The 13,472-nt window shown below is 35.0% G+C and overlaps 1 long non-coding RNA gene across 1 annotated transcript; it reads right to left on the bottom strand.

Moving 5' to 3' along the window:
• Window positions 1–3,397: 3,397 nt before the first annotated feature.
• On the bottom strand, window positions 3,398–13,221 carry LOC134550596 (uncharacterized). Its single transcript, XR_010080367.1, has 3 exons — window positions 13,118–13,221; window positions 5,657–5,720; window positions 3,398–5,394 (listed from the first exon to the last, which is right to left on the bottom strand). It is a non-coding gene; the product is annotated as an uncharacterized LOC134550596 (long non-coding RNA).
• Between the last annotated feature and the right edge of the window lie 251 nt (window positions 13,222–13,472).

Below are 13,472 nucleotides of genomic sequence, written 5' to 3'. Positions count from 1 at the left end.
AAGTTCATCAGCTGACTAATTTCAATCACTGGAACAGGTTGCCAAGTGTTGTAGTGGAATCTTCTTCCTTGGAACTACCTCAGAAGCAGTTTCTGTAACTCAAGTTTAGAAAGTTTAGAAAGATCACAAAACATTTTTTGTTGCAAGGTAGCTTTTAATGATATATTTACTTTTTTTTTCCAAAATTTTTGTATAGTACCTGAAATTCTCATTTTCCCTCTTATCAAATCTGGTAATTTTTGATTGATGCCATTTCTTTCTCAGCTGCACATGTAGAGCAGCTAAAAATAAGACTAAAGTAGTTGCAGCTTTCGCATTGATCTAAACCAAGCTAAGGTTAACTGATCATAACACTAGAATAAATAGGCTGGAATTTTGAAATTTATCACAAAGACATATCTACAAATGGCTGTTATATACATAAAAAGCATGAGTGCTTCATTCAGACCAGAGTGGTGAGTACTTTGGAAGACTTATTCTTTTTTAAGGACATACGTATGCTATAGGGTATCTTCATGGTCTACTGAACCAGGATGTATTTCACTCATTAAAAGGAATATTTTATGTATTTATTCAACAAAGCAAAACAGATACCAGGAAGCCATTCCAGAATATATTCATTCATATGCCATTTTATACAGCCTTTAACCTGTAGGCTGGAATGGCTCTTTAGGAGCTGTTTGGGTTAATCAGGACATTAAGCACTAGTGATTATGTCTCCTTGATAAAATTCTGTGTTAATATTCTAAAGGAAATGTACTGTCACTGTAGCCTATTTTAAATTGGCTTTTTATATATTGTACACAGTGTTGTATGCAGCTAGTTCAAATTTAATTCTAGTTCTAGAGGCTATGGTTTTGACAAGTGAAATTTTTGGAATTTAAAATCACATGTTATACATGTCTTTATTGTCTTCAATTTGCCTAATATAACTGAAGAGCAGTTCAGTTTGAAATCAGTATGATGTCTTTTGACAATAGATCTATTCCAGTTGCACCTCTTGTCACAGAAGGAAGGATTTTTACATGCAAGATGACTTTATAAGAGAAATGGTACAAAATAGTGTGATCAAACAAATTTCACTGCACTTAAAATCAGTTTGTATATTTTATGTAGCAGTAATACCTTCTCTCATGAATACTACATGTATTTGACAAATTAGGATGTAAGACTAAAGTGAAATCTGCATATTTGTATCGTGGAATGAAAAACAGTAAATCTATTCCCATGAATGCCTGAAAACAATCAAGTTTCCTCATTTGTTGAATGTGTATTGCTAGTTCTTGCTGGGGATGAATAGTTTTGGGATATTCTCTTACCTTTACTCTTTTTTTTCAGGAAATAAACAGCAAAATTGAATGTGTTTGGAAACCCTTTAAACTGTAGCATTTTCCTAGTCATATATTATCCACATAGTTTAATTCCCCTTACCATGTTTCTCTCTCATTTCTGTTCCAAATGAATGTTTTGCAACTTAGATAAATACACTTCTACATATGCATAAATATCCCTTTCAATTTGGTAAAAGAGTCTCCCTCGTGCCAAATCATACCAAAATATTTTGAAACAAGCAGCATTCCTCCTTAAAACAGGTTTTTAAGCAAAAGAAATAAAAACTAGAAGCGGTGAGAGTCTCAATTACACATTTCTTAATAAAAACATTCTTTATGGAAGAAGATATAGAGTATCTATTAAGCTTGTGTTTATAATAAAATTCCATTTCAAGGTGAACAAAGTGATGATCTAAATAAATGTCACTGTGAACATTTTACTCTCCTGAAGCACTGCACAATGAAATGGGCCACTCTTTGATTACATAAATGTTCAAGGCAAAGCACCCATCAACTAAAAGAAAAATCCATAACATCAAAGTGAAGGAGAAATGCTTTGTGCTAGGTTTGTTTGGGATTGGTGGGTTTCGGGGTTATTTTGAGGGAGAGGATGGTGATGTCAGTGTAGTTGCTTAATTTTCCATTTCGCCCATTCTTCTTTTGTTCCAGACTATTCCAGATCCTACTCTGAGAGTGTGTTTTTTTTCTTCCACAAGTGCAAAACTAAAGCTTTGAGCACTCAGTTGCTATGGAAACAAAAAAGACAGAAATAGTTTATGTATTTCAAAAGCTGTCAGCCTATACGCTGTGGATTTTGATAACTAAACCTAAACAGGAACAATCTCTTTTAAAAACCATTGTGACATTTATTATCATGCATGACTGTTGCTAGGGAAAATAAGGCACCATTTTGTTTAGCTTTTTGCCCATCAGTTTCATAAACATTTGGGATTTCAGAATCAATTTTTGTTCTTAATCAGTATTTAGCAAACAAGATAGAAACAAACACACAGTGAGCTGACAAACATTGCAGTTTTCTCCATGGCTAAAATACAGCAAATTACAGCACAGTGATTCAAGGAAAGGCACATAGAGAAAGACATCTTTTAATACTTACAAATAACTGTACAGCTGCCTTAAGAATATTTTTAGAAGAATGAAGAAATGGTGTCTTTTCTGCAAGATATAGCAACAAAATAATTTCTATGTGCCTTTCTAAGCCTTAGAGTTGTTTCTAAACAAAATCTGGATATTTCCTGAAATGAAAAGTCCTTTTCTGGGGATTCAATTTTACCAGACACTAAAAGTGTCCATTCTATTGTTGTTCTTCTAGAAATTCTGAGTTCCCAAAATTAAGGTTTCCATAACAAAGTCTTTTTATCAGAATGTAAAGATCCAGTTAAAGGAACCAAGACTATTACACAATACTAACTTTCCCAATAGTGCACAATGATGAAGGCCTGAAAGCAGTACAAAACTCATTTTCCTAGAATGAGTTAGGCAAACAGCTAAAATAATATCACTCATAAAGCATTTTCCTTTTTTTTTCTGTAAGGAGGAGAGAAGAATAAAATTATGTCAGAATATTTTTTATTTGGTGCTTTTGCACATAAGATTTTTCTTTTATATCCACAGTTTCTGAGATTAGAAACAAAACAGTATCTAAAGGTAATGATAGAAGGTATTTAATAGTGATAATCGTCTGGGCTCACTGTTGGCATGTTCCCTTTCATTGCATCAAAAGTACAATAAAATGTGTGTTTCACAACACAAGTGGGAATGTCAGGAATGTTTATAAAACAATTTCTTTCACTTTGCCTTTTAGAAGGAAAACAGAGACATAGAGATGATTGAACAGAACAATTTTTAAAGTATGTTCAGTCCTGAAAACTCATTCTGAACCTAAAAATGTTTATCCTGAACAATACAGAATTTCGATTTATGTTAATAATATATTAGTTTAATAACTAATGCGAAAAAGGAGGATTCTGCAATAGCCTAAAGAATTTAATAGTTGAAACCACATAGACATAATTAACAGGCTAATAAATTTTAAAGACATTTTATTTTCAGGTATATAAAGACACAAGTTTCATACAAAACTCAGTGTAGAACAACTTGTTTGTGTAAGTTAGAACACCAACCTGGTAATCTGGTTTATTATAATGAGCACCACGGTGATTGCTATTTTTTCAAACAGTATTAGGGCATGATATAAAAATTCCCTGATTGAGGAAAATTATTGAAACACCATCACACATTAGTTCACTGGGTTCTCTTGTAATTAATCTACTATGCCATCAGTCAGGGCTGAAGCTTTGGTTGTGCTGGAGTAGATTTGATAAATCAAATTTTATCACCTTAGATGAGACTAGAACTCTATCCACAAGCTCAGCCATTGTCTCTGTCACATGATCTTAGGCAAATTAAAATTGCTACCCATTAAATAATAACTCCACTCCCCCTCTTTGCCCAGAGTCAAAGGGACATCTTCAAGGTCATATTGTTAATAACTTTTTGATTACTGGGCATTTTATATGCAAGCACAACTAGAGATTACAAAGAACTAGGAGGCTCTCAGAGGAAACTGGCTTGTTTACATCCAGTATGTTCTACAGCTTTCACAGACTTCAGTCTATTTAAAAATATATGTCATCAAAAAAATAGAAAATTCAAGAAATGGTTCTTAGATTTTGGGCTTGCAAATAAAATGAAGGACAAAATATTTGGAACATACCCATATTCAGGTTTAAAAGGTACACAAGGTGCACAGAAAGGGAAAAAATCTATTTATACAGATTAATTACTCCTTCAATAACACTGAGCTTTACTCATGTATTTCAGACCTCAGGCAAGACAGTGTTAAAGAAGATCTGTGAGAAATAAACCATCCTGAAGACAATAAGGGGTGAGGCAGATGAGTTCTTATAAGGACTGATAGAGCTAATAGCTAGATTAATTTAACAAAACCAAGTGAACAAAGAAATAGAAAGTGAGCTGTCTTTCAAAATCAGATTTATCAGAAAGAATATCCTTATCATTCTGTTCCAGTCCTACCAATAATCATGAGGGAGTGAAAACAAAAACTAATCAGGGCACTGTGGTGTGATACTCACAAGCTCATAACTGGCAGTAAAATTGAAAGGACTATGTCTGCTGCAGTGAATAATTTCTACACTGAGGCCCAGAACAGACTTGCCTCTTCATTTTTAACATCTGCCTCAAAAAAACCCTGAGCCAAAATAAGCTAGTTAGAAAGTTACATCTCCTCTTTATTCCAAGAAATTTGGCTTTAAAGAGCCTTCAGGGAGTCTCTATTTTGAGAAATATTTCTAAAACAGATAAAATGTGTGAACTAGAACACAAAATGAAATTTTTGCATCCATTCTAATTCTAGAATAATGTAATTCTAGAAAAATGTAATCATGAGATATCATGTAACATATATGTGCATGCATACATACGTACATGTACACATTAGGTGCTAACTGGAAATTAGACCTTTGATTTTATGGAAGTTGATTATTTTTATTAAACACTAGAAATGTCACCTAGAGTTTTAGAAAATTTTAAAAAAACCACAAATGATAATCTAAATGCAACCTAATGAAAAAGGCTCAGGTAGGCTTGGAATTGAAATTATCAGATAAGATATGTAGCAGGAGCACCTTCAATGCATCCCAGATAATGATTATACTGCTTTTGCAAGATTAACCAGCCATATATAATTATATAGCTACAAAGAATTTTTTTAAGTTATTATATCTGTAATAATAAGAGGCAGTTGGCCCGACCTGCAAGGTGAAGTAATATTACAAATCTTTCCTCTTATTCTGCTACAAATCTTAAAAGAGCTCAAGCATATTACTAACACCTGCAGGTGGCATTGATAGTGTTAATGATGTGCACATTGCAGCCATGATTAGGTTTTTTGGCTGAAATTGGCAATCTGGAGAGACAAATCATCTGGCTTGACTTTTATGGAGATGTGTCAGGAACTGTTCAAAGGGCAGATGAACTGCTTCTGCAGCAGCTGCTGCTGCTTGGTCCCCGGCATGGACACCTGATAAGAACAGGGAGAGGTCACTCTCAGGGACATAATACATGATGAGACTTTGATCTAAACCACCTCTGCCTCTTCTTTCATCTTAAGTAGTGTTAGTCACTAAACTATTTTGATTCTAAGTAAAGCAATAAACAAGCTTCCTCAGAACTTCAGCTCGAGGCTTCTACTGTGACTACTGAAACTCAGCACCACCACCTTCTGTCTTGTGCAGGTGTGCCATGCAGCAGCTGAACACTCTTGCAGGTAAATGTACTTTTACCTTGTTAAAGGCCAGGAGATCCAGCTGGTGGAAGGGCAGTGACCTAAATTGCTGATGACCTGACCTGTATGAGATATCAAATATACAAATATTAATACACAAGTCTTTATCTTCTTGTATAGGACAATTTAGAGGCTTTATGTGATAGTAACTAATACTATAGAATAACAGAATCACCAAGATTGAAAAGATCTCTAAGATCAATGAGTCCAACCTTTGACCAATTACCACCCTGGCACTAAGTGACACATCCAGTTGTTTGTTGAACATCTCCAGGGATGGTGGCTCCACCACCTCCACAGCATAATTTAGGATTTAGAGCCCTTCTGTTATCAATACACAAGTCACTTGCTATTTTAGGTATTCTGTTCTATCTAACACAACAATGTAGTCTTATATTTTGACAATGATATAAGTAGCAAAGAATAATATGGGAAAATATAAAGGCATTTGCTGATGTTAGTAGCAGTTCTGAGTTTCCACTGTCTATAATACAACTGTAGGATCAGTCCTGTCTTACACTAAATTGTGGCATAGGGGAATTATTTGTATTTCTGGAAAAAAATACAGATTTTTTTTTTACTTTTGACAGAAGTACATTAAGTACCTTCCTCGTAAGACAATCCTCATGCATGTTTCTTGGGAGATATAAACATTATCGTTCCTGGGGTCATATCTGCCATAATATTGTTTATTTACAGAAGTTGTGACTCTCATAAGCTCCAGAGAAAACTCAGATGAGACCTCAGTCATGTATCTACATTCTCTGAAATGGGATTTATAAAAACTCAGCATAGGGAGAGTTCAGTTTAGCACAAGGGTCATGAGCTTTCTACTCTGTCAAACCAGCTACCAATGCCATAGAGGGGAAATACATGAAAGTCAATGGAATCAGTGAACTTAAATCCCATTTTGCAGGAAACATAAGACATCTTGCTCAAGAATCAATCACCACGACACATTTTCTTCTTTATATATAATATATATGGTTTTAGTTTTGTTCCTGCTCTTTTCCTTTTGTTTAAACATTTCTTCTCCCTCTATGGTAATTACACAACCAACATACTTTTCATAAAAAGCAGCCATAACTACTATGGGGCAAACAGACAAAATTATTTTAGTCTCCTTCAAGTATAAAACAGCTCTAAGATACTTTCCTTGATCATTCAATTTTTATTGTTTACAAATTCCTTTTTTAAATGTGAGGAACCATGTTTTTACATGACATTCCAGATGTTGCTTCACTACATTGACTATTATCTGAACACCCTGGAACACTAGTAGCTAATAAATAAGCACATAACATTCAAATTTCACTGTCTTTTTATTCAAGATAAATCAATTTGAATTTGACCTACTGCCTCAAGGTTATGATTTTCTAATATTCTTCAAATAAGTATTTTTAAAGACAAATTAATATAGACTTTTGGTGCAGATTTGCTTGAAGTTTGTTAATTTCAAGAATAAGTATAATTACTTTTACTTATTAACTTCTGATATTCAACTTATTTGTCCTGAATATATTCTTTCCTTGTGACTACACTAGCACTTTAATAAATGCAAATGAAGTGTGAACAAATATTTTCCTTTTAATCATCTAGTTGCAGGAAAGAATATGTATATACTATGACAGCATTCTAAGTGTTTGGCAAAGTTATTGTTTAACAAATCTATAATATGTTTAGGCTGACTTGATTTCTGCTGTTAATTCAAGTCAGTTCTCAGCTACAGCCAGCATCTTGTGAGGGTGATGATGTAAACTAAACTCAAGGATTCTGTACTGATTGGTCAGCTAGGCTGAAAAGATTTCTCAAATAATCCCCAAAGGTAGTTCTCAGTAATATGAAAATAATTTTTGCATTCTACTTCTTATTCTTTTATTTACCTGCTGCTTATATTTTAAGTGTTACCCAGTTTGGGTTTTTTCTGTGCAGTCTATATAACAAAATCAAATACTAACGCAGTATTTCTCAGATGACTGTATGAAAACTTGAATAATCTTGTAGTGCCAATGTCTTTGCACAAGTGCAATCATCAGTCGTAACTGTAGTGCCTCCAGGTATAATTTCTGGTTTACTGGCACCCAGTGCAAGACATTGGATAAAATCAGGCTTTTAGGTGTATGTAATCTAGTTACTCTGAGCCAAGACAAAGGCGAACTTGCCTGCACTCAAGCTTCAGGCACATATCCCTACAATACTGTCAAACACAACCTTGTTTAGGATCTCCTGTACTCCCAAGCAGCAGTAAACACTTCCTATTTGATGTGGAAAATTTATCTATAAACACAAAATTATTTTGTGTGAGCAATGCTCCATCATCAGCTAGGATCAAGAAGCTGGTGCAGAGTGTGTGAAAGGACATCCAAGTGTTAGTTTTTACCTGTTATGGGGAGGGTGTATTTTTTTACCTTTTGAGCATAAAATTAATTTAGACAGTCTTAAATGGATATATCAAAAATCTTTAAACTGAACTCTTGACAGTCTTTCATATCTAGATATGTTTGAGCGTCACAAATTAGTTGCCAGTGTGAGTAAATACATTTAGAGAACTTGGAGTTATTGGTGGACAAAAAGCTGCACATGAGCTGGAAATCTGCACTTGCAGCCCTGAAAGTCAGCCATATCCCAGGCTGCACCCAAAGTAGTGTGGCCAGCAAGGAGATGGAGGAGATTCTGCCCCTCTGCTCTGCTGTCATGACACTCCACTAGGCGACTTCATCCAGCTCTGCAGTCCCCCAAAACAGGACATGGAGCTGATGGAGGAAGCCCAGAGAAGGGCCACAGAGATGATCAGAGAGCTGGAGCACCTCTCCTGTGGAGATAGCTTCAGAGAGACATCATAGCAGCCTTTCTGCACCTCAAGCAGGCTACGGGAAGGGTGGAGAGGGATTTTTCACAATGGTAATGTAGGACAAGGGAGAAAGGCCTTAAACCAAAGGAGGGTAGATTTAGATTAGGTGTTAGAATAATATTCTTTACTGTGAGGTTGTTGAGGGACTGGAACAGGTTTTCCAGAGAAGCTGTGGATGTCCCAGCCCTGTTCAAGGCCAGGCTGGATGGGGCGCTGAGCAAGCTGGTCTGGAGGAAGGTGGCAGGCAGCAGGGAAGCAGGGGACTCGGACCTGGATGATTTTTAGGGTTCCTTCCAACCCAAACAATTCAATGATTCAAACACCCAGTTGTCATGATGGTCTGACAGCATAGGCAGCAGTGTGTTCAGAAAATACAAAAGTTCATTTTTGTTTTGGTAACTTTGTTTCTAAATCCATTTCCAAATTTCTATAAGCAGCTACTTTTTCTTCTGGTCATTCTAAAAATTTTTTACAAAGTTCCTCTCTGGAATGAGGGTATTCACTTACCTTGCTACAAAATAACTGTAAGAACTAAATAAACATTTTCTATCCCACTTATTTTCACACAATTATTTCCACAAAACCAGCACATGCTATTGCAGTGTAGATAAAAGGGCAGCATCTTGTACAGAATTTGGATAAAAAGTTTTGGGTAAAAGGCTGATTTTCATATTTTAAGGAGCACTGTCTTATACTCTTTATGAAAAAAAAAAAATGAATTTCAAAAATCTGCTGGGAAGTGACAGAAATGCTTTCTAAACAGTAAGATTTAATCTTATTAGCTGAAACCTCTGAAAATGTATGGATTCTGTTTTTACCATGTCAAAATGTAGTTTGACCATTATTTTTTCTGCAAATGGCTACACAGCTGCAGAATTCTCTTCCTCTGATGGAATTAATGGGATTCTAAAGCAACTAGAGAGGATTAGAAGAACATATTTGAGAGAAAAAAATTAGTCTCATATTTATGAGGGTTTTTTCCTCAGTTTTGGTTCCAAGCAAAATGAGGATTGTAGATATTCACTAAATTCTCTTTATATTAGGGTTTAATTAATCCAGAATGACAGTTGAGTCCGCTTTCTTAATGTTCCATTGTAAATCATCTGCAAAGCCTGAGTTAACTTGAATTTAGATGCATTAATGCACTGCAAAAATGAAAACATTAATTCAGAATTATCGCTATGGAATAAATGTAATTCTATTACATTTCATGCCAAACGCCTCCATGTGCAAGACTTTAAAAATTGAGGGATAATTTTAAAATCAATCTAAGTATGAAAAAAGCTATATTTTACCTTCATAGAAAAATACTATAAATTATGCAGTATTTTATTAATGATTAATATGCTGATTTTGGTTACTTCTGATGTATTAAGATGTATATTAATCTTGCAGTCTTTGTCCATTTTTTACATGCTTAATTATCTAAAAGAACAATAATAATTGCAATCGTGTATTGTGGTACTTTTGCTTTTGATTTTCCTTTAAATATCTCCAGCACAAGTACATCCAGAACATTGTATCAGCTGCAACTTTCACTTCTCTGTTCCACCCTTTCCCTCAGAAACTGTTCTTTCAATATGCACAATAGCAGATTCTTAAACAGTTATTATACAGCAATTATACATTTATTATATATTAAACCCCACCATATTTGTCAGAACATTTTTGAAAGTCCCTGACTGGTAAAGACCTGTAGAAAATCTTTGTGTTGTCCATAGAAAATCTTTGTGTTGTCCATGGAAAATCTTTGTGTTTTCCATAGAAAATGGAAACTAAATGTTTATAAATAGATGCAGAGCCTTGGCCTGGTAGAATTGTACATATGGAACTGCCTTCCACTATAAAAATGTTCTGCAGATGACTGCTTTACAAGGAGAGGCATGAGGTAATGAGTTTATGACTTAAAGGGGATTTTCTTTAAGTAGAAATACCTGGAGAAGAAACTGGACAACACATCGAATTCAGACCAGCAGTACTATTTTTAAGACTTTTATGTAACAATTGTTTATGATAGTAATGCATGATTTTGATTTACTCTAAGATAAACACCACTTCATGACCCAAAGGTATGACCCAAAATTTACTTGTCTAAACACTGAAAATCAAAGCAGATCCAAAATTTCATTTATTATTCTTAATGGGGACCAGCCTTATCAATCACTAATGCTATTGTGGTTGGAAAGAAATAAAAACAAAACAGAATAGTTGCCTTAAGGCATTCTGCCTCTAGCAATGTGAATATGGAAGAGGGTTCATAATAAACCAAGGTGTTTCATGCAGGTATTGCACAAATAAATTTTCTGGCCTTTATTGGTCAATAGAAGTAAAGTAGGCAACAATGTATGAATGTAGAGCATGCTGTTCCTTTCTTAAGAATATTTCTGCAGGACAAACATTTCAGCTTTATGTTTTTGTAGAAAATGCATGACCTGCAGAGAGAAATTTTCTGTCAAAGAGCTCTTCTTTTGAACCTAAAAAGTAACAGTAAACAGGCACCAGTTTGTATTAGGAGGACAGAACAAAATTTCATTACAAAACAAACCGCTCCAGTTGCTGGAGATTAATGGGGTTCTTTTCCCCTGGCTTGCTGTGTCTTGTAAAATATATGTCTCTGCATGCTTATTAAGGAGGGATGAGGGACTACATGCACACAGAGAGTGCATAGCACTGCTTAAAATTGCTCATCGCTGCCTTGCTGAAGAGAGTTATGACATTATGGTATGTTAGGAGCAAAGCTGAAATCCATGGCCATTTAAGTCACTGTCAAGGCTTTAAAATGTGATTCAGCAAAAGCAGTTAAATAGCTTGCCAAAAATGTAAGATAGAACAGCTTGTACTATTTTTTTCTATGCTCAGGAGAGTCCTGGAAAAGGAAGCTGCTTTACATCATTATGTATAAAAGTAACAACTTTAAATGAGTGAAAAATAAGTACTTTTTATTATAATGTGCTCAAAATGATCCCTAGTGAGATAAGGCATTATTTATCCTAATGAAATTTTTAACAATATTATGTTTCTCTTTGAAAATTGTGTTAAGATATTCTTTATCACATACATCCACATTTACTGGTTTTGCTGCCCCTATTTTTATCAGACTCTATTTTCTATAGATAGTAGGAATTAGGGATATTTCCATCTTATTAAGCTTTCTCAAGAAAGTCTATGCCCAAGGTCAGATACACATTTTTCTGGTTTTACCCTTTTCTTCGATGTGGATCCATGCAACAGAGATAAGGACATGTCTGTGAGAAGGCTTATGCTTGCCAGGTCCCATGATCAGCTCTCAGCCATATTCTTGTCTGACAGACAAGCCATAGCTCAAGCTCAAAGCATCTGTAGTGAATTTGGAACAGCAGACCCCAGCTGGTAGTACAGGGCAAAGCAGAATGCAAAGCAGCAGCAGAGCATATTGGTGGATTAGTTTGCTCGTTTTCAGCACTGCTTGTCTTCTATTTGTCTAGACTCTATGAAAGCAAATTTGGAAGTGTTTGGGGACCCCAAAATATACAAAAGCTCTCTCATACTGATTGTTGCAGAATCAGCTAGATCCTGTTTGTGGCTGTATTTGCAAATGGCCACTGTATGGTAAACATGAAGTTAAAAGAAGCTACTGTGGAAAAAACCCAAACAAACAAAAAACAAAAGAATAATACCACCATCACCCCCCATACTACAAAAGAAATAGCATTTCAACTTTTGTCTCTATCACTTTCTTACTTTCAGCTATTTCATAGAGACCTGACATTTCACAAAGATTTTCAAAGAAATTTAAACCAATGTAAAAAGTCATTTGTAGAAGAGCAATAGTTGCTCAGAACTAAAAATACATAATAAAATATACATTCAGCATTAATAACTTCCAGGTTATTAAATCTTCTCAATTTTTATTAAAACATTCTGTGTTGAAAGCTTAGTATCACACAGTCACGACTGTACTTTTAGATGGTGGCCTATATGTGCTTCTCAGTATTTCTCATGGATAAAGACTGTTATGACAAACATTCCATGAAAGTAAAAACATAAATTCATTCTTATTAAATGCTGTACACTATTCTATTAGCATTTTCCAGCTAGAACCTCAAAATGTATATAAATAAGAGTTAATTTTTGACAAGTTCCTTTAAATGGTAACTTAAAGTATTGCAATATATCATAAGTGCTTATATCAGAGTAGAAAGGGAACAGGTGAGAGAGAGACAAAGAGAAAGAGACAGGAGAAGTGTCACTAAGCACTGGAAGCAAAAACAAGATGAGAATACAGGACACAAAAGCCACAGCATTCTCTGATCACGTTAGTTTATTACCTTCTGTGTGCTTCTTTGAAAAGTATCTTCTACTGCTTCCAAAAATGTTTAGCAGCACTCTGCTTACAATCAAAATATTTTTTTTAGCATCCCTGTTGGTGATATTCCCCAGAACCAGAATGTCACAGATCAAATATTTATCACAGAGGTTGAAAGAGAATACAAAACTCCTGCTCTTCTTGACAGAACGAAACAGAGTCAGTACGCAATCCTTTGACTCTAAAGACAAAAGGGATTTGGGAGGAACAGCTAGATTCTTTGCAGTATCTTCAGGAAATTTGGAATAATCCATGCATTTTACCTCTCTTGATCCTGTTGAATGTGACAGTTCAGAAGGGTTGATGTCCTCAGTGGACAGTGAAATTTAAACTGCCTTTGTCTGCTGCATGAATATGTCTATTTGTGGTGAAATGACACCATTCAACTTGGCCTGGTTTCCAAACATGTCCCAGCAGCTTCAGCTTTCAGCTGCGTTCAGTAAGGGATATTTTCACAGGATCAAACAGGAGATAATGTCCAGGATGCAGTGCCCAAAGACTCGAGGCTTATGTATGATTCCATGTTGCAGCTTATACACCCCACAGAATAAAACCACAAATGAAACCAAAATGAAACCAAAATGAAAGCTTTCCTTGCACACTTTGGCAGTTATTATT

Source organism: Prinia subflava, chromosome 5, assembly GCF_021018805.1.
Source record: "Prinia subflava isolate CZ2003 ecotype Zambia chromosome 5, Cam_Psub_1.2, whole genome shotgun sequence".
Taxonomy (NCBI): domain Eukaryota; kingdom Metazoa; phylum Chordata; class Aves; order Passeriformes; family Cisticolidae; genus Prinia; species Prinia subflava.
This window is presented reverse-complemented; position numbering and strand designations above follow the sequence as displayed.